At 42.0% G+C, this 22,378-nt stretch overlaps 1 protein-coding gene across 7 annotated transcripts in view; it reads left to right on the forward strand.

The window, feature by feature from the left end:
* mafa (MAF bZIP transcription factor a) overlaps positions 1-22,378 on the forward strand; it is a 78,938-nt gene that overhangs the window by 12,856 nt on the left and 43,704 nt on the right. For 3 of the 7 annotated variants that reach the window (XR_011240806.1, XR_011240804.1, XM_069522974.1), the window contains one exon: positions 7,770-9,243. The exons of the other annotated variants lie outside the window; for them this stretch is intronic. The gene's annotated coding sequence lies outside the window, so the exon portion shown is untranslated. Of the gene's footprint in view, positions 1-7,769; positions 9,244-22,378 lie in introns of those variants that run through there. 7 annotated transcript variants of the gene reach the window in all.

Below are 22,378 nucleotides of genomic sequence, written 5' to 3' on the forward strand. Positions count from 1 at the left end.
CATTTCAGAATGACGTATGGCTCCTCCTCCTCTGTCTGCCCCGCTATCCTCAAAATGACTCTCCTCCTCCTCCTCACAAACAAACTTAGCTTCCTTCCCCTCACCTCTGTTCCCAACGTCACTTTCCCTCCCTCCCTGCCTCACCCTCCCTCAGCCCCACACTGCACCTGCTTCCCTCCCTACCGCTCTCTCTGCTCCCTCTCCAAACGTCACTTTCCCTCCCTCCGCACCTCCTCCACTCCTATTCTCCCCCTCGTTAGCTTGATGAATGGCTTCACTGCAGGGAAAGTGCTGATTTTCATCCCTCTGTCTGATTTCTGCTGGCTGTTATTAATTTCAAACACTCAGAGAAAAGCAAGTGAGTCAATAAATAAGGAAATGAACACACTTCATCCTGCCATACAGCAACTCTCACAGTCATTCACCCAGGGTGCAGGTCCTCTGCGGAGGCTGGGCCTGCATTTATACTGATAGAGTTCAGCACCGCTCTGGAATCACAACATATTTTAGTGTTTCATAAAGCAAGAGTAAAAGTCGCCTAGTGCCACTGCATCATATCAAATGTTTCCGGAGTATTTTCAGTTTCTCGCTTCACTCAGACAAACAGGACCAGTGGGAGGCAGAGCGGCACAAAGCAAATAGCTCTGAAGAGTCCTACAGCGTCCTCTCTCATCTTTCATCTTTCATCTTTCACACTCGTGCCACATTAAAGAAATGTATACAGAGGGTGACAATGGGGCGAGAGATCAGAGAAGATACAGGGTGAAAGAGAGGCAATGAGAGCGGCAGCCTAACAGAGTTATGGCTGCACGTTAAACGATGCTGTCCGCACGGCACATCTAAGTGCACATTACTTACATTCCAGGCTTAATGCATTGTGCCTGCGCGTTAACATCAAACACAAATAGCCTTTGAGACAATGCGACTCCCTCAGTGTTTTGTTGTCGGACACAAACGCTCGCACCATAAGTTGTTGTTCTCTATTTTATGTGTTTAATTAATTTGAGTTGGGATATTTAATCAATCTGTGATCACCATAATGCATGCACGGACACAGAAACTAAAGCCTGAGATATCATCGTGCTGTTTACAAAGTGTTAGGACAAACAGTCTTGTGAAGCATCCTATTAATGCACGTTTCAGACACACACACAAATACACAGAGGCTAGAAGTTATGTTAGTTGTTGTTATATTGTTTTCCATGCCACTGACAATTAAAATATATCTGCGATCATATTTATAAACTGCTTTATAGGACTGTTCCAATGAATACATTTCCAAATTGTTACTGTGAGAATTTCTGTTTAGGCGATTTCCATGTAGAGTATGACAAGTATTTTGTCCCCCACACTTGATGTTGTGTGAAAATAAAAGACATTTGACCTTTAAGTTTAAAATATATTCAAGTTTAAGTTCATGCAGAGAGGGGGTTTAATCATTTCGACCAGACTTTGGTGTTAAACTGTGTTTTAGTTCTCTATTTCAAGTATTTTGGGGCCAACTGTTATGATGTCTGACAACTTTGACAGTTAATGGATTCCCTGAGGGTCACTGAAGACTAAATATACAGCATGTGAGAATATATCGATAGGGAAAAAGACATAAACATGGTTATAGTTGTTTTAGTACTTTTACAGAAGTTTTGAAAGACATTGTGTTCAGTTACAGAGCAAATGAAATACAACCCTGCAGTAAATATCTCACTGAGTTTCTGTCATTCCTCATTTAATCTGTGAATTACAAAGATATTGTGACATCTTGTTGTAAAGACATCAAAACATATACTTAAAGGAGGAAAGGAGAGGAAGAGGAGAGGAAGAGGAGAGGAGAGGAGGGGGAGAGGAGAGCAGAGGAGAGGATAGGAAAGGACAGGAAGAGGAGGAGAGGACAGCAGCCTGTATAAGAAGTAGCTGCTGGGGTATAGTGGAGCCTGTATGTCTGCTTCATGGCTCCGTGAGCGCAGACATAACTATTGTGTTTACAAGGCTGAGTTGGTCTTACTGTTAAATTATTGGGGTGGGGGTGCGTTAAAAGAGGAGGAACAGAGGGAAGGGGTGGTGGGTGTGGGGGGTAAATATTTGTCCCTCTCTCTCTCATAGTTCTGGTTAACCAGGCTGAAGAATGCTCTTTGCGTTCTATAATTACAGAGTTTGGGTAGTGTCACCCTTGGAGAGCAAATGGACTCTCTGCGGTGACCGGGCCTTAAAGTGTGGAGGCGGAGGAACGGCACACGTCTGCACGTTACCTCAGTGCACCGGAGAGGCATGTTTTGTTAACGGCCTTGTGTCGAGAGGTTACTCTCTTAAGTGCAACACAGGCACGCCGGGCCAGATCACGCTCTGAACTCAGACCCCAGACAAAAACAGAAATCAAGAGAGACCCACATTTCGGTTTGGCTCATCCAAACTTTTTTTTTCTCCCCTCACAGACACTTGTGCAGCTCTCTGTTGAATCATATGCAAATTTTGCAATGCTATAAGTTTTGTCTTCTTTTTTGTGATTGTAAAAAAAAAGTGTGCAGTATTCATAATATAGTGTATGTGCTCACAAAGGCCGAAAATGGCGTATGCAAAAAATTTTTTTTATTTATAAACCTGTGCGCATGCACACCTGAATGCAATGTTCCCTTTATAAATCACAGTCCACCTGAAAACGTTCATATGCAAATCTGCATCATATTCCACCCTCTACACGCCCACATTCAACCATAAATAGTCAATACAAAGCAACTAATGACATTTAAATGAACATGCTGACCAATGGGCTTCTATTGTGAATCATGACATCAAGCGACGAGAAGAAGAAATGAAATTCTGAGACTGACATCGAGGTGACTGTGAGGTGGAGGTGAAGAAAGACAGATTGTTTGGTGGCCACAGCAGTGGTACCACTAATAAAAGAAAATGTAGTAACGTGCTGCTGTGGTTAATGCAGTGAGTGAGAGTGAGTCAGACAGAGAGGACAGTGCTAGAAATAAAAAAGTGGTCAGATTTAAAGGTGGCGGTAAAAAAGAATTGTTTCTCATCTTCAGAATCTTATCGTCGCCTTTACGTATTTTAATCATCCAAAACTGCAGGATTATTAAATTCAGGGACAGCTGCAATATCCCCAATCTATAAAACTGAACAGAATTATATTATTCCCAAAAGGGGTTTCAAGAAGAAAGGTAAAAATTATACAGTGTTAATCATATACCACACCGACCTGTCAGCGAATTAACCCAGAGTGGTGAGTACTTGTGTTTGTACTGGGAAGGGTCGAATCTGTCGGGGCTGTCTGTGTAATACTGAACCCAGTTCAGCACAGAGATCCAAGACCACAGCTCTATAGAATCTTTATTAGATGATGACTCATCATCATGGGCCAGGAAATGCTCAACTTCACTAAACTAAACGTTTCCTACTAATCCTTTTTTCTGCAGACTTCTCTACCAGTGCCAGTGCATCCATCACACAGCATTACGCACAAGTGTCACCACAGTATTTATGTTTACAGCAATCTGACCGACTACTTCACACATCAGTTGCATCTTAACCTTCATTCTGTGACATAATTTAAATATTAAAGTAAGTAAGCTGTCTCCCTACACACGTTCACTGCAGCAATTTTACACACACACACACTCACATTATATGAAAACCTAAGTTGTACCTGGTAATACAGGCACAGTGTTATTGAGGATTTTATATATTAATCCCATGGTTCTGTATCTGTTATTTTATGCTATGTTACCTAATTTACTTTAAGTTGTTTTATATCTTTTTCAATTGAAGGTTTATATGGAACAGTTATGTCGCATGAGCACAAATAACGCTGTTGGTTTTAATGTTAATGATGAAGTGGATCAATAATCCGGCTTCAATTCATCTCCTCACGTCTGCCTTGTCACCTACCTATCTCCAGAAAGTTTGAGCCCATTCTCCCATCGAGTTAGTTTTTATAGATCCCAACCTTTGCGTGGGAAGTGGCATAAGCACAAAATGAGGTTTGAAAGATGCGTACGCATTGGTTATAAATGAGGCCCCTGGCCATTAAAGGAGAGCGATGAGTTCACAGCTGATGGTCTCTGGTTGCGAGGAGCGGAGAGCAGTGTAGGATGACATTATCGGAAGTTGCTGGATATAGACATTTAAAAACACACACACACACGCGCACACACACGCACAGAAAGAGAATACTATGGTGCACTTTTCTCAGTATAAACTTCTGTCCGCTTGGATTACACTAATGACCCCTGACAAACCATAATAAGACACATGCATCTCTATGGATACAATCCACAACCAAAGGAATGGCTTTTTGACAGTCTGCTGCATGACACTCTTGTTAGTAAAAAACTAAACCATCACTAAGTTTTCTGTTGTGTCCTTAATCCAATAGGTCATGGTTTAAAAAAAAGCAAAGTAAGATACACACAAATGCATTGTCAATATACAACCTGGTGCGCCACAGCTGCCATTAGTGAGAGGGATGTGAAAGGAGGGTGATGGAGAGGGACAAAGCTTTCTCTCCATCCCTGTGGCTGAAGTGGAATAGTTGTGGTGACGGGTTTTGACAGCTGAGGGAGCGAGGGAGCAGGAGGGGAGTATCACTCCAAAATCCTCTGGAAACGGAGAGGAGGAGGAGTAATTTAGGACGAGCTGCCTGCTGCACACACACTCTCAGGCTGCCTGTTTTTGTTGTCTTTCTCACTTCTGGATATACACACAGAATGTGCTTTTTTTTTTTCTCACTCACACTTTGGTTAATGGATTTTTATTGTGGGAAATCTCTAGTCGCTGCATTATCATAACGATTCAGCCAATAAGTATTAATACTGACTCCTTCCCCGTATCCCCTGGGTCAAAATGAGACATTCGTCAAACACGGATGTCAAACCAGAATTAGATGCACACACAGACCAGCACACTGACACTCATTTCCTTCCCCCGTCTCTTGATAGTGTCCCTAATAGACCTCTCTCCCAGTGGCACACGGCTGTTGCAACATTCACCTACTATTGCTTTAATGAGACGTCTGTGCTGTATGTGTGTGTGTCTGGATGAGAGTGTGTGTGCGTGCGTCTGTGTGTGCCTGAGAAAGAAAGATGTTAGCGATCCTTGTGGCCCTGTTTATCTCCACCCTTGTGTTGGAGTAGAGGGAGGTCAGAGGCAGGGCTGCGTGTATCCATCTCCATTCCCACGGCTGCTGTCTCACAGGCACACTGGTCACAGGAGAATGGAAAGACTATAGATTTTTTTTCCTCCTCCTCCTTCCTACACTCACCAGAGCAGGAAGATTAGACAGAAGATGAGCACAGCCTGGCCCATTCAAAGCAGCTTTAAGCCCCAACACTGGAGGCATCTGACCCAAGCGCTCTGGTTCATGGAGCACAAGACTCACACGCACACACGCACGCACACATACATACACGCACAATTCAACTAAGACAAGATTCCTTGGTTCAGTTTTCTGGTTCAAAGCTTGGTCACATCGTGCCTGGGTGTTAAACACGCTATGAGCACAGGTACACACACATAACACTGTCAAAAGGAGATTGACAGTTGCAAGCATTTAAAAAACATTTTCCTGAGAACATGACAACACATACAACACAACAAGGAGGCAAGAGTGAGGAGGGAAGAGAGATCATGTGGAGAGGGAGAGTGAGAGACAACGAAAATGGATGAAGGCAAAGAGGAACAGGGAGATAAAATTCAAAGCTCTGCTGCTCTCACTGGCAATTAAAATAATTTCAGTATAATTTGAGTAAGGCCTGAGCCGTCTTATCAGCTTCAGATAAGTCTCCTCCTCCTTCTTCTCCTCCTTCTACTCCTCAAACAGAGCGAATGACAGACCCCCATCGGAAAACTGACACAGTGTGCACAGATAGCTGCTACAGCCTCCTCCTCTCCACTCACTTCCCTTCCCCTTTGTACAAGCAAAGATGCATACTCACACACACACACACACGCACAGACACACAGAGGAAAATGTGTGCATGCAATACTTTTGGTTTTCTGATGTCCTCTGTGTCTATTTCCTATTTCTCACCTCACCGTCAAGAGTTTTGCTTTGTATTTGAAACTATAGGGGTGGAAATTTCGATTAAAACACATTGCGAAAAAGAAAACAGAGAGGAGAGCGAGTGCACTCTCTCGGCGTGGGCGTTCCTCAAAGCAAAACTAACCAAGGACTGAAACTTAATGTTATGTTTTCTCCATTTACTGGGGTTAACTGCTCAACAAAAAAATGCACGGGTTGTCTATAGCATTCAAGGACAAGCACTGCGAAATTTTAAATGGTCTGAGTGACGGTGAAGCTTCCTGGAAATATTTTAACAACTTTTGACATGGACAGGAGTTGATCACGTCATGGTTGCGTTGCTTGGGAACAGCGGGGGCGGATAAAGCAGACTAACGGCTGTGTGAAAACTGCATCCTGACGATTTGACGTGAAACTGACTTGAGTCACTCTTGTTTGTAAATGGAAGCATCCCTTGAGAACGAAGGCCTTTGGTTAGCGAGAAGCTAAGGACATTATCGTGATGGTTTAACACAGACAGATAAACTGAGGACTTCCCTTGAGATTCATGAATCTCACTTGAGATAATTGCTCAGTTCCTTCTGTAGTAGGACTGTGGTCAAACTGTTGACACTGTTCCTGGTAACTGATGTAATGTGACAACTGACTAAAGACTTTCTGCTACGTTACATAAACAACTGTGGTCCGACATGGTCAGTGGCAGTTTGTGTGCGTGTGTGTGTGTGTGTGTGTGTGTGTGTGTGTGTGTGTGTGTGTGTGGTAGATAGGGTCATTTGTGAACCAGTGATCTGTTGCTGTGATTCACACTTGGTACCAAACTGCCAGCGACATCAGCATGTTTCCATCTGTGAAAGCGAGGGAACAAAAGAAAGAAAGAAAGAAAGAAACAGGAGAACTAAACTATTTGAATTCGATTATATTTTCTGTGCACGATGAGGTGTGATCAAGTGATAGAAAAAGTATAAGGAATAACCTGCTCCTAAGGGATGTAGATAATATTAATAAGTGTGAGTGTGTGTGTCATGTCATTTGGGATATGTGTTTGTTGTCATGGACACACAGAGAGCAATGTTACAGTGAACAGGAGGTGGGTGCAGTGGCATAAGCAGGGCACAGTGCCCTTACCATACACAATACTCTCACAACACCTACATATGGAAGGTTCAAGGGCATGCACACACACACACACACACACATACACACACACATATATATATAAACACATGCACACGCACACAGGCATTTTACCGTGAAGCAAAAAACCTTCCACAGAGGAATATTAACTGTCGATGTCATCCATTTTAAGACAAATTTCTTTGCCTCGTCAGATTGTATGTTATTTTAAGTGAGCACAGTTTCTTCACCCAGTCTGTGAACAGATACAGTACAACACAGAGTGCGTCTGGTTCCATACACTTGGCAGCATCCTGTGCACACACTGTGTGAGTGCTGTAAATAGCCAGAGTGTGTCGTGCATCTCTGCTGTGTTTGGACCTATTTTAGAGCTGACACAGGAAACAGGGCCATTCTGACAGCCACCCTGCCAGCCGGTACTGCACACAGCAGCCCCGGAACCTTCTGTCTCACACACACACACACACACACACACACATATGCACGGAGAGACTAGATTTTTCCATGTTAACAACCTACCAGTGCTTCATCCACCTCATAGACTTCCATGGATCATTTAATTTCCTTTTTAAGTCAACACGCCTTCTTTCATCTCTCTGCTCTCTTCCAGTTTTCCACAAACTCTGTCTGGAAAGACCTTTAACAAAAGACCCCATGCTGTGGCACTTGGCGGCCCCCGTGTCCTCCACGCGTCCCCCATCTTGTCTTTCATTGTTGCACATTTCAAACTTCGCAGAAAAGGGACGGCCTCACTTCTCAGCCGACTAAACCGAGTCTCGCTGCTATGCTGTGATACATATCGCTGCATAATAAGCAAAATGATACCTCTGGCAGAGTGGAGCTCAATTACCCAAGACACAGGTTTCTGCTTTCAGCTACACAAGACAGCTGGAGACCTGGCACAGTACACAAAGTTAATTTGGAGTTAATTCATGTTGAATCTTTTTGTTATTCTGGTTTGTTTCTGTATTGTATTGTCTTTTTATTTAATGTGTCCACCTGGGTTATGTAATTTAATTCAGCATTTTTGTAATTTATTTACTTGCTAAATATTTTTGAGGGAGTTAGAAATACTGAAGATCCGACCCTTTAAGTAAAAAGCTAAATGAAGCCGCATCTCAGTAATGTGACAGTGCTTGCTCATTTACAGACCGTTAGCACACACACACATACACGCCTCTTCAAAGGCTGAGCAGAGAGCCACTCACCAGCCTCTCATATTTGGGCTGGAAGATAAATTCTGCAGGCTGCTCCTGCCTTCCTATGTAATTATGTGTATGGTGATGTGCTTTTACAGCCTGCCTAACAGTCGGAAATTATCTCCCGGAAATGAAGTCCAATTAATTGTGGCACTTTGCAGGCGTGCGTGTGTGCAGAAACACTGTAATGACACTTAACGGGAAATTGGCTCCTGTTGAAATATTTAATATATAAGTTGCGAGTTCAAACAACCTTGTATGATACTGACAAGAATGGGTTGCTCTTGTTTTTTGTTTTTTTTAATACACAGACAGATACAGACACACACAAATACAGACAGAAGACACACACACACACACACACACACACACACGATCTGCCCTCATGAACAACTTGGATAAAAGGATAAAAGTGATAAAAGCCCGGCACCTTTGGACCTTTGTTGCAGATCAACTCCTCATACAGTGTTTCCTGTCAGTCTCAGGTACTAGGATGCCAGAATATGTTTGGAAAAGAAGGTAGTGAGGTAAATGTATTTTGAATCAGGTGTATGTGCGCTCACTGTTGATCTCACCTAAAACAGGGAACTCTGTAAAAGGAAACAGCAGTCTTTTAGGGTCAGTGACACACTGTTTCACACCAGAGTAGCTCTCTATTGTAGCGACGCACTGTGATGAGTCTGCACTTTTGCAGAATAGCACATTTTGTTTTTGTTCCAGGGAGTGTGAGTGTGAGTGAGTGTGAGTGAGTGTGTGTGTGTGTGTGTGTGTCCAGACATAAAACCATTCATGAATTAAAGGTTTCTTTAAAAATGTTTTATTTATTACTCGATCAATATTTTGACTCATTTTCCTATACCTATTTTGAATAAATGGACAAATTGAGATTACTGTTCCCTTGACTTCTTTTTCTTTGAATTAATTAATCAATAAACTAAAAGATAAACACTTTAAAAATGCATTTGTTCTCCAGTTTTTTCACTTAAGAAACTTCACTTACACATGAATTCAATGTTGGGACTTATACAATATGCAGTGGATTTGGCTGATTTATTTAAGGACTCCGCAGGAGCATTAATCAAAGGATTGATAACTCACTAAGTTTTCAGAGGATGTGAAGATTAAAACATACAACTGCCTGATCACATGACTAATTGTCTAATGATGAATTGCCTCTGCTCCCATAAAAAAGCCCCAAAGTGGCAAGAGTCATGTTGATATGTATTAATCTAGAATTTGTCATTTCAAATTAAATGTTGTGTCATACATCACTTTTGAAATAATGTGCAAAATGAAAATCACTGTCAAACATCTCATTCTGCTAGACAGGTTTTCTCATATATATTTGTGTGTGTGTCTGTGTGTTTACGTTCACCTTCACATGTATGCTAATTCCTTTACGTTTAGAACACTCACATGTTCATTACCTTAGGTCATTTTGTTGTGCTTGACTACACACAACAGCTCGCTGGTCTCAGTGTGTGTGTGTGTGTGTGTGTGCATGTGTCTCACGGTGTTAGGGCCTACTATAGAGCCATTCGGCTCGGCAGCACGGCATGTAAATGGCAGCGGAGTGGCGTGAGTGTCAGCCGGAACGTGTGCTTGGCAGGCAGCAGCCATGCTATTAGCGAGCGCTAACAGTTTTATTATTAGAAAATAAACGGTGCGCTGCAAAACTCTGAATGTTATTAGCAACTAACCATCTGGGTCTGACAGCTGTGTTCAGCCACCAACATGGCTGAACTGCTAACGGCTACATCCAAAATCTGCAGTGTTTATCTACGATTCTTCTCAGATTGTCTGTCAGTGTCTCGTCCTCTCTTTCTCCCCCTCGCCACCTCTCATCCTCTCTGGGTTTCTTGTGGATGTAAAGATAAGTGAGTGGATAAGAATCAAACATTAATTCCATGGCTCCACACACTAAAATCAACAAGCAGCAGAAGCTTTGATGTGTTTTTTTTTCCAACTTATGAAATGAGCATTTTGTCTTACTGTGTTTCATTTGTAATGGAAACCCCAGGCCTACTTATCTCATTTAGCTGTAAAAATAAAAAACATGAATTCAAAATATATAAATATATAAATTATTCCAAATACAAACCCACAAGAACAAAATCTGGTGCAGCCTGTGTCTGCTCTGACCGAAACCCGATCATTTACCATTGTTCAACAACAAAACAGTTTTACATACAAACAGAATACACTGTACCTCTAAAGGGTGGAAACAATAAGTCATAACACTTCCAGAAAAAAAGGCACGCTGTTTGTGTTTACTTGCATTTGACCTCTTGCATGGTAACTTCCACAATACGTTAAGCATGAGAGTGTGTCGGCACAGATTCCTTTTAGTTTTTTTCTTTGCATGTGTGTTTTTCCTCTGAGATCACAAAGCTTCGCAGGGCTTTATTTAAACAGATAACCTGCTACTAGAGGCCCCCAGCATCCCCCCAAAACCTCCTACCTCCTCCTCGTGCCTCAGCGCCTTTCATAACAAACCCCATCGAAAGGAGACACCTCCAGAAATTAACGCAGTTATTGCAGACATTGCAGAAAAAGGCAACCCTGCAGTGTTTCTCTTTCTCCAGCAGAAAACACTTTTCCTTACAGTAAAACAGGCCAACTCCTTCTAGGGGGAGCGTCTCCCGTGCTTGACCTAATCTACATGCATACTTACCTTCCTTATATTTAGGGACGTTGCTACCAGGCAGCGTGAAGGACTCTGGATGGCAAAAGAATCTATTTCACATATAGATGCACAGGACTAGCGTACAAGAATAGGATATAGAGCAGGGAAATAGTGTGTTTTCAATTTCACTGACCCTCTTTTGTATTTTTCCATGGTTATCCACTGTCTAATTCTATTTATCTGAGTGTTTCTTCACTGTCTGCTAAGCAGCTTTTTTAAAGGCAATTCTATTCTGTTAACTTTTGATTACTTTAGATGACTTTGTGTGTTTATAAAGGTTGAACATTTATATATATATATATATATATATATATATAGTGTGTGTGTGTGTGTGTGTGTGTGTGTGTGTATATACATACTCATGAATATGATTCAAAATAACGGGAGGGCTGTACAGATAGTGGCACAGTACTATCAGCCCAGTACTTGTGTGCAGGGATATCACTGAATTAAACGTACAATATGTAACATCTTGAAGCAGCGTGACATGATGGGAGTTGTTGTTCAATCTTAATTCATAATCTTCTTGGGTCCACTGGTTCTACTGTGTGTCTGTGCTTTACTGGGAGAGCCTCTGTGAGAGAAGCAAACGGTAATGAATAATCAAATCCAAAAAACGAGAGGCTAATAAAAACCCTGGAAGGATAAAACAGCCGACCGGCTAACTGCTAAGTGGCTATCAGTGTGTTTTTACCTGTAGTTTGCTAGCAGAGGTAAAGCTGATATGACGCAAATAAAAGGCGACTAATATGAAACGTCCTATTTCATTAAAGTAAGTGTGGATTTCTCTGAGTTTGAACATTGCTGGATACATTTTAGATCATGTAAGTACACAGGTCAACAAAATATATGTTTAGTTGTTTTGAGACATTTTAATGAAGAACTGTTACATACTATATATTAAATAAAGCACAAACATGAAAGAAACAAAACCATCTGTCCACTGCATCGTTAAAGGAGCGACTCTTAATCATTGTTTTTGATGCTCAGATTACAGCTTCTGTTGTCTGTTTGGGCCAAAGTGATTCATTCTTTAAATCTTCAAGAATCGTTAAAGGAGTTGTGAATCATTCTGCTTTAGTGGAGAACTTTGCTATAATTTGGAATAATTATGGGTTTGGACATCTGGATGCAAGAGAGGGAGCAATTTACAGATTTGTCTGCAAGTGAATACTGAGCAAATGAGTCACTCTGGCAGAGAAAAAAAATCTATTGGGTCTTGGACCTGCTGAAATAAGCAGCACAGCGCCAACTGTATTTTTCCTGCAGTACATGAAAAGAGCACGGCACTCAGTCGAGCACATACCTCCACCAAGGCCAAACAATCCTACACACGTCTGTTTATTTTGCACATCTAGATCCATATCGTACTAAGTTGATGAAAATATGCCTCAACATGTTAAACTGGATCCACACCAATATCTATCGGGTTCTCCCAGGCCTCATGCCTCCACCAAGTTTGGTGCAAATCCATTCAGTACTTTTTACATAATCCTGCTGACAAATAAACAAACAGACACAGGTGAAAACATAACCTCCTCAGCGGAGCTAACAAACAGCTTCTGAAACGCTATCCAACACCCTGCAAGCGAGCACATTCATTTTACTCTGCCTGAGGTTTGCAAAGGGACCATTTCTTTTTGATGGTGAATGTATTTGTGTGTGTGCGTCTGCCTGTGTGCGTGTGCTTATGCAGCTAAAAGTGCACATCTGTGTGTTAGGTGGTTAATGCACTTGACTTGAGCCTGACCACAAATCAAAGTGATGGCTGGTGAGTACCACATAAGAGAACAGAAATGAAGCAGATAAGTGTTGAGATCAAAAAGACTTTCCCCCATCCAAAAGCTCCCTGAGAGGGGAGGGAGGGCTGCAGAGCACTACTCTGTGTACGTCTCACTCAGCGGAGGCAGCACGGCGACCACTAACGAGGTGATAACACGGACAGATGATAAGTTATAAGAAAAATAAGATCAATCATGTCCGTTAACATTGCTCGTTTTAGTGTTACTCTGTGTGTCACTGTGTAAATACAGAAAATGATTTCAGTGCCTCAGTGGATATGTTATATGTGCATCTTAACTGGGATCAGACATGAAGTTGTCCACACAGCAGACGATGGGACTCTGAGGACAGATGAGGAATGATGTTGATGAGAGGTTTGTGTCACTGGGCTGGCTGGGAGCCAGAGCCTAATGCAGACTGTGGAGTGTTAGAGTTTGACAAGACTGAATGCTGTTTGTCTGACAGCCAGATTACTGCTCTGTGTCTGAATCCAGATCATATCCAGACCCCTTCTGCTTCTTTTTTTTTTTTTAATTTTTTTTTCTGGATGCAGTTTGAGTTCCCTGCTCTCCTCTCCCTGCCTTTTCCTTTTCTTGTCTATGCAAGGTGTTACAGCTGTCTTGAGTTGATGATGACAAACCGAGGCTTTCGTGTGCAGTCAGCCTGGCTTAGCTGGACAATAAATATAGAAAAGAGCAGAATCGCACTGGTTTGTTATTTTATTTTTGGACATACTCAGTTATCTGGTAAAGATTGTTGGGCAATAGCATATTTTTCATAATGAAAAGACATTTGAATTTAGAATTTCTTCAAATGTTAATGCAATATTATATTTATTGAACATTAAACACACACACACACAAAATGTGTTATTAGAAGTTGTAAGATTCCAGAGCTGAGAGTTACTCTGACTCTTCAAACCTTGTGGTAACAACCACGAGCTCCTCTAAGTCATTGACTGAGGATCTGAAAATGAAGCTAACTGATTTCTATGAGGCAGACGCTATAAAAAGGTATCACAGTGAATTTTCCACTGCCTGAGATGTCAGAAATCACCATTGGGGGAACTATGGAAGTAAAGACATGCTCTGGATGACTGAAACGAAAACTGAACGTCTGCTGGGCAGAAAAGCAAAGGCCCCCATGACTGCAGAGGAGTCGCAGGGAGGACCTGGAGTGGTGGTGCATTGTTCCACTGTGCAGCATTGGATGCTATATGGAAGAGTCATTAGAAGGAAACTTTACCAGCACCCTCATCACAAAAGTCAAAATTTGGCATATGCAAATAAAAACAACATCTGGATGAGCCAGAGTAGTTTTGGAAACAAGAGTTGTGGACAGATGAAGTTCAAATGTAGCTCTTTGGCTACAATCACAGAATGTGTTAGGTGAAAAAAAAGAGGAGCAGCCAACTGTCAAGCCTAGAAGTGGAAATATTCTGCTTCGGGGCTGTGTGGCAGCCAGGGAGTCAGGAAACAATGCTCAGATAGACAATAGATCCCACTAAATATCAGACAAGTCTGGATGCAAATCCCCTGCAGTCAGTGGAGAAAAACTGAAAAGATGCTGGCTTCTAAGACAGGACAATGATCCAAAGCAGACCTCAAAATACTTCAAGAAAGAAAAGTTAAGCTTTTGGAACAGTCCTCCCAGTTCCCTGACCTAAACATCCCTGGAAATCTGTGGGCAGATTTTAAACACAGATGTTGCTTGTGTGAAACATCCTAAAAATATCTCAGAAGTTGCAGTGATCTGCAGATAGAGTGGGTGAACATTCCTGAATCAAGAACAGAAAGACCATTAACCGCTAAAAAAAGTGTTTACAAGCTGTGATATCTGCCAGAGGGGTGATAATAAGTACTGAGTTAGAAGGGTGCCAATGCTGCTGTACATGCCACAATTACTGTATTTATCTTTAATTCTGTTTACTCCTAATCACTTCCAAAATGAACACAAGATGTCATTTGTACAGTGCTGCACAAATGTTTCCAGGTTATAAAGACAATTAAAAACTGGTGGATTCTTTGGTATAAAACTAAGGGATACTAAAGCTCATCTGATGGAGCTGTGGAATTACACAGAGTGCACAGTGCACAGTATTTACACTAACATCCCGTTGTTCAACAGACTCTTCTCCTATCAGTCTCAATCCTTCATTGCCTAATTCATCTCAGGTATAGTCAGCGTCCATACAGGAACTGTGTTTTAACCGACTCTATTCACGACAGGGTGGGAGAATCAAAGACAGCTTTACAACAGCACTTCCTCCGTACAGACAGCCAAATTGTTCTGTGGGAGAAATATGGACTTTCCTCGTCCATTGTCTCTGTGGTGCAAATTCAAACACAGAGCAACGAATGCAATGGTGTGATCCCGCATTCGAAATAAAGCTTGTATCCAGACGCCTCTCCTTTTTGTGTTTTCTCAGAATAATACGCTAAAGTTGTTGAGAGATTTCGAAGAGGATTGATTTGGTAAGTTATGTCTCTGCTGGAAGAAACGTGTGGAGTGTGTGTGTGAATGTTGAGAGTACTGCACGGAGAAGAGGTTATTACACAAATGGACCACGCGAGACAAAGACTTTGATATTATCATAATTAAAAGTGTGCAGCACCATATGGTGAAGGAGAGGAGCAGCACATAAACAATCAAATTGAAAGCCTATCAGCGCACAGAAATACACAAAATGCTCATTTTTCAGCAAAAGGAACTGACAAAGTCTCAACACACACTTCTTCATAACCTTCTCCTCTCCTCGCCCTGTATGAGTGTGTGCCTGGTCAGTGCCCTGGGCCTGCTAGGGGTCTACAGTATACTCCAGGAATAGTCCAGTCACGTGGCCGCTCTGTGGGATCTGTTCCCCTGGCAGGAAGCTGTTATATGGTTACAGTTATTTTTGTTGTCTGTCTGGGGATAGTTTTTACTGCGCTCCAGAGGATCAATAATTGTCATAAAAAGACTGCGTCACCCGGTGCCCTCTTTGAGCAGGACAGTGAGGTGGTGTGTGGAGGTTAGGGAGGTGTGTGTGTGCGTGCATGTGCAGGAGTCCGTTTTTGGCTGTATTTAGTCGTTTGGGTGTAAAAAATGTGTGAATATTTGGGTCTTTGTATGCAAATGTTTATTACACCCATCAGACATGTGTGTGTCTGTTATCAGTACATGTTAACGTCTGTTTCCATAGCAGAATGATATAGTATTTCTATTTTAGCTTATGAGACGATGTGGAAACTGTAAAATATGTGCAAGGAAAAGAGCTGCAGACGATGTGGTATATACGGATCTAAGTTTGAGGTAAAATGGCTTCACCACTGTGTTGCTGAATTGAACTCTTGCTTGCTGCACTTGTTTACATCCATGTTATAACTCCTCCTCTGCACGTAGTCATTTACCTCTTTGACCTGCTGCACTCGTCTGCTCCCCTGTCCGTCCCTTTTCCGTCTGGAAGGCCACATCCCTGTCCAAAGCGTGTCTGCCTGGTATCTGTGTTTCTCCTATAGCTTGTCTACAGTATACAGTATATGTGTCACCATAGCCCTGAAGCTGCAGTCAGCCCTGGGGACTCAGAGAGGACGTCCTATAACAGCGCAGGCAACGGAAGCTGGCTCCCAGCTAATTGGTTCCTGTGTTAACGGCACACAGAGACAGTGTCAGAGTCAGCACTTTCTCTCCCTCTTCCCTCGTTCCCTCTCCTTTTTCCCTTTCTCTATCCCTCCCTCCCTCCCTGCCAACCACAGATGCCGCAGGTTTGACATCCCTTCAGGACACATGCCTGAGCTAATATGTACATTGCTGGATGTTTGTGTGTTGACAGAGAACTCAGGTGACTTGCTGCCGCTGCCAGTTTGACAAATAAATGATTTTATATATATGTGTAGTAAAAAACTAAAATCATGTTTTTCAAATCCAGCTTATTTCTCACCCTGTGAAATCTGCACCTTACCAGTGCATTTCACTGTCTATTCTCTTATCTGTACCTGCGTCTGTCTCAACTCACAGCCACAGACTTCACTGTGGGCACAGCAGATCAAGGTCACTATGTAGCTGTGGTTATGTGGCCCCGCCCCCCAAAAAACAAACCGCCCCTCCCTCGGCTGACGGCCCCAATGACAGAGAAGGTAGACTCCAGCCCAGGTAATCACAGCTTGTAGGTGTCTGTGCTCTGAAACCATGAGTGTGAGAGTGAGTGTGAGAGTGTGTGTGTGTGTGTGTGTGTGTGTGTGTATCCCACTGAGTTGGAGTGGACCTGAAAGCTGGACCCTTTTTCCTGCACTAATCACAGAGTAGGTGTGTCACTGGCTACAGGCTGTTGCCATGTGTTTATCATCACAGGATGTCCTCTCACAAACAGGCTCAAACTTTGTTAGCCTCTCGCTAACTCACACTCACATCAAGTAGCCTATTATCCTCAACATTCTCCTGCTCACCCTGGCAGACAAGTCCTCTACAACTGTCCATGTAATCACATATGAGTTTGCATCAGTTGTCAGCCATTACTGTCCCTATACTGAACATTATTTCTTATAAAATACACAGTATGTATACAACTGATTTGTTTTGTTAAATATGCATGAATGGCATGTGAAGAGGTTTTTTTCTTTTTTTTTGACCCAGGAAGATCAAGGAGGACAATTCAATAGGCCTTTGAGGTTGTAGGCATCCTGTCACATGTATTGTTAAGCTTAGTCGACTAAAATATTTTTGTCTTGTTTTTTAGGAAAGACATGTATTCACTGTGTTACCAACAGTTAAATGAGAAGATCTCTACTGCTCTCATATCTCTCTGCTAAATATAACAAAGATTAGCTTTGCATAAAGATCGGAAACAGCTAGCATGGCTCACAGCACCTCTCCACTTAACAGGTTGTTGTGTTGTGTTCATCAAATCCAAGTTTGAAAACTTCAGGTCAGCAATAAATATTTATCCAATGTGTTCAGGTTAACCTTAACCAAATGCATTTTGTTGCTTTAAAGGTACAGTGTGTAGAATTGTGTGATATCTAGTGATGAAATTGCTGAAATTGTTGCAGCTGAACACCCCTCACCTCATCCTCTCCTTCCAAACATGAAAAAGAACCTGTGGTAGCTTCAGTTGTCATAAAAACTCAAAAGGTGTTTAGTTTGTCCAGTCTGGACTAATGTAAAAACATGGCGGCCTCCGTAGAGAGGACCCCTCGATGTAAATATAAAGTATTTATATATAAAGAATTTAAATATAAAGGGCCTTTTCTGGGGTAAAGAAAACTACAATTCATACAATTTAGATGAAACAAACTAGTGAAAACATCATGAGGATAATTCTACATTAAAGTTCTGCCAATAGTTCCCTTTCAAATAAATTTTACACACTGGACCTTTAACTTTAACGTAAAAGTGTTTTCTTGTATAAGACATTTGAAAATTAGTTAAATGAAACATTGGGAAATTAGGAAACTGGGCTGCTCTGCTTAGACAAAGTTTACATTGGGCTGCGCCCTCTCACATGAAGTGTCAACTAGACGCCTTGTGTGTCAGACCCCTGTCTCCCATCACTCTTCTTTAAAATCGCTGTGTTCTTCCTCCAGCCTGTCGACTCCAGCGCTGACCTCCTCTCTGAGGGTGGCAGCCCAGGCTTGGCCTCTCCTCTGCCCCACTGCATTAAACATTGATGGAGCTGTAAGAGAAGGCTGGAGCCTGTCTCCTACTGTGGTCTGGCCCTTGCCTATAGCTCGTCTCCTCTCTGGCTGTAACCTGTCTCCTTTCAATTTTCTCTCCCTCCTATTTTCCGCGATTTATATCTTTGCTGTTGCTGTAGTTATGTGAATGTGGTTGAATGACGGTGTCTGAAGCCAGCGCTGCTCAGTGCAAGGAGACACATCAGATCTCATGAAATGAGAGTGATAAGTGTATGTTTCTGCCTGTGGCCAGTTACACAGCAGTGAGACGCGACTTCCTAGAAATGGCTGTGTGAGTGTGTATTTGATTCCTGTATTTGCATCACTGTGGTGCATTTATGTTGTGCATTATGCCTTTTACCACAGAGCACAGCTATATGAAAGGAAGTGGTAGGAGACACAAGACGGCAATACTTTCCTTCCTTTATCTGTGTGTGTGTGTGTGTGTGTGTGTTCCAGTACTGCTGAACATTATATCGACAATTTACTGTGACTTTATTCTCCGAAAACATAGATGTCTCCCTACTCATGATACAACAATATATCAATATAATAATAAGTTTAACATAGATTCTAAACAAGTGTACACACAGTGATCAATTCCAAGAATTAATAATTATAAATTGTATTTTTTCAGTGGATGCTACAAAAATCCACAGAGCCAGCAGTGACGAGTCCAAACACTCATCCAAGAGGGATTCAGTTGCCTCGACCCCACCTCACCCATCCTTACCCCACAGAGCCCCCTCCCCCGACAGATCTGCCCCACAACCAACAAGTGGTGGAGTTCAGCAGCATACCAGACCTGATACTGAGTCCGGTTAGGACTGTAAAATGTATTTATAGAGTGCAATTTGAGCAGGTTACCGGTATTAGAAAGTGAGAGAATGAGGAGTTGTAATCTAGCATGTGTGAGAATCGATGTCTGGTATTTGTGCGTGAGAATGAACAAGTTCTTGGGGAAAGCACATCATATATGTGTGTGTGTGTGTGTGTGTGTTTATAAATGGCTGAAGCAGGATTGTGTTCATCAGAATCACGTCTAATTAAGTGGCCACAGGGCACGATGGCTCTATAGACAATGTGTTGTGCCTGGCAGACTCATGTGTTGGGTCCTGAGAAAGTAAATGCATCAGCCCCTCTGCCATTAACCCACAATACAGCCCTCAGGCAAACTTAGAGTAAGCATACTCCCTGTTCTGAACTACACAAAGTAGAGATGTGATAAATCCTGCGAGCACGGTGCAACACAAGAGCAGTACTCTTTAGAAAATGATATAATGATGTGCTGCAAACACAAAGGAGAGGAAAGGGTTATGATTGCAATACACTGTTTCCCTCAGTTGATGAACTACATTTATTATTTTTCCACCAAGAACAATCAGATATGATAAACTCATCTGAACTGGCAAAAAACTAGGCTTTAAAGATACTCATTAATTTGAGGCGCTCAGACCAGTTGCTTTCAAGAAGAGAGAATCACATGAGAATAATCCTGAGTAAAATAATCACAGCTCTGAGCAACAGCAAACGGGGATGAATAAATAAGGCTGACTAAATAAATGATCACTGATTGTTTGGCTCTAAGTGCTGTTGCCGTAGCTCAGCATCCTGATTTAGTCGAAGCCTTCAGCCATCCCTCAGCGGAGCTATGGTCTTAGCGGAAGAGAAACAGCTAAAAAGCCCCATTCTTCTTCATACCTTCAATATTCAATGAGAGCGCTAATTGCACCACGCTGAAAGAAAGAAAAAAGTGGGGGGGTGGAGAAGTGGGAAGGTGGGAGGGATCTACTGGCTAATGGTCCGTAGGGGGAAAATAAAGGAGAGAGAAAAAGGGGGGATTTAAGAAGTTAGACATATCCTCAGGAGGTTCCTTTCACTGTGCTTTTACCTGTGCGTCTCTTAGCTATAATGCTAATGCTCATTAGCCAGTCTGTGTGATATCCGCCGGTTCACGGCTACTGATAGCGACCGTCACCGGGAGCACTGTGGTGAAGCGAGTGCATCCAGTGGTTACACACACGCTGCTCTGTTGTCAGCCGGAATCCAACACCAGCCCCCTTTTTTTTTTCTTTTTTCCTCCTCCTTTCTTGTTTTACCTCAAAAGTTAGTTGAAAAGATATCTTGGAATATATTCGCTCAAGGTGCACCCATTTGTGAAGAAGAATTGGGGGATGCATATGCATTAAAAAGTCTTTGTGTCTATGAAATGCCGGCTCAGCACTTTAGCCTCCCCTCATCCTTCCACTCCAGTTCTACCTTTAATCCTAGGCTGAGTTATAATACAATAAGTCCTATAATCATTGGATCTCCTTCTCTCGACTTACCTGGGATAAATGAATACGTTTAAACAGAGAGGTGGGAAAAAAGGGGAAAAACAAAATGATGCAAACTTATATTAATCAGTATAAAAAAGAAAGAAAAAGTAAAATAGGGTTTAATTATTTTTTTCAAAGTGAATATTCTACTTATGACCACAAGGGACAGCGTGTACAGGACTGTCTGTCTCGGGTACCAGGCTGCAGTGTCTCCTTCTCCTCTCCCACCACTGTCAGCCCCTTTCACTGTCCCCCGGTATAACAGCTACTGAAATACTGCTGATTGGAAGTTTCTCTCATAAATCATGCCATCTACCAAACAAAGCAATAAAGTTGTTTGTTTGCATTATTGAGGAAAAGTATTGCCTTAGGTCAGCTTTAAGCAGCCGTGTGTGCATGCATGCTCTCTTAAAAATACATGTTCACCTGGGTGTGTGCTTTGCCAAGTAGTTTTTGCGTGGAAAAAAAGTAATTTGCTTAAGAAAAGCAGATTTTGTGGAGTTCACGTTCTCATTTTTTTTTCCATGCAGAAGTCAGTAATAGTATTTCTGATTGCTCAGCCAATCAAAATCAGCTGAATGTGGGTGTTTCATTATGAAAGCAGCGGTGAGGGTGAGAGGAGGTATATACTGGAAATATGTGTTTGGCTTCATGCCTGAGCTTGTGCATGACAGTTTGTGCCCTTTAACGTTTCAGTTTTGTTTTTAGGGATCATTTACAACTCAATAATTTTATAACAGCCTGTTCGGTGATATTTATATTGATCTCAGCGGCTGCCAAGTCCAGGCTCACAAACAGACTTTACCTGAAGTGTACTCTTTCTGGGCCTTCAGCTTTTTTTCTTTCTTTCTTTTACTTTTCATCTGCTTCTCTTTCTCTAGATTGTCTCATCCAGTTTCCTATAATGTGATTTTAGTGCACAAATAAATATTAATGATTACTACAATTGATATCATGCAAAAAAAACAAAAAAAACCAACCTCACATAACCATCTAACCCTCATAGACACAAGCACACTGTGTGGTCATTTTTCTTAATTAACTGTACATTAAATAAACATTAAATAATGAAACTAAATTAATCAAATTAAATACATTTTCTACAAGCTCCTCTGACACAAAATGTCAATAGTATATTATCCATTTAATAAACCTGGAGGGAGTCAGGACACACACACATTACCTGTGTGAGATCTTTTTCAAATGATTACTAATTAGAGAGCAACCCAACCCAGGTCTCTATCAACAGGGTCCTCTGCTCAGCTGGTCAGTCAACAGCATTCCAGCTTAAGCTTGAACCTGGTACACTCATTAAAACTAAACCCAAGTATTTGGTTTGCGGTCATGAGGCCTGCATGCGATTCATCACTGTGCGTGTGTGTGTATGTGTGTTTGATGAAAGCTTATAGCTCTGTCCCCAGTTGCTGTAACATAAACTGATCCAAGAGAGTCTGTTCTGGACTCTTGACTCTACTCTTGTGGCCTTCAAGCATGCAGCACTTCATTCTGAGAAGGATTTTTGCTTTGTGAGGCCAACACACTCCTGTCTGACTGAGGTAGTTCCTGAGGAAGACCAACATTTC

Source organism: Paralichthys olivaceus, chromosome 1 (assembly GCF_024713975.1).
Source record: "Paralichthys olivaceus isolate ysfri-2021 chromosome 1, ASM2471397v2, whole genome shotgun sequence".
NCBI classification, from domain to species: domain Eukaryota; kingdom Metazoa; phylum Chordata; class Actinopteri; order Pleuronectiformes; family Paralichthyidae; genus Paralichthys; species Paralichthys olivaceus.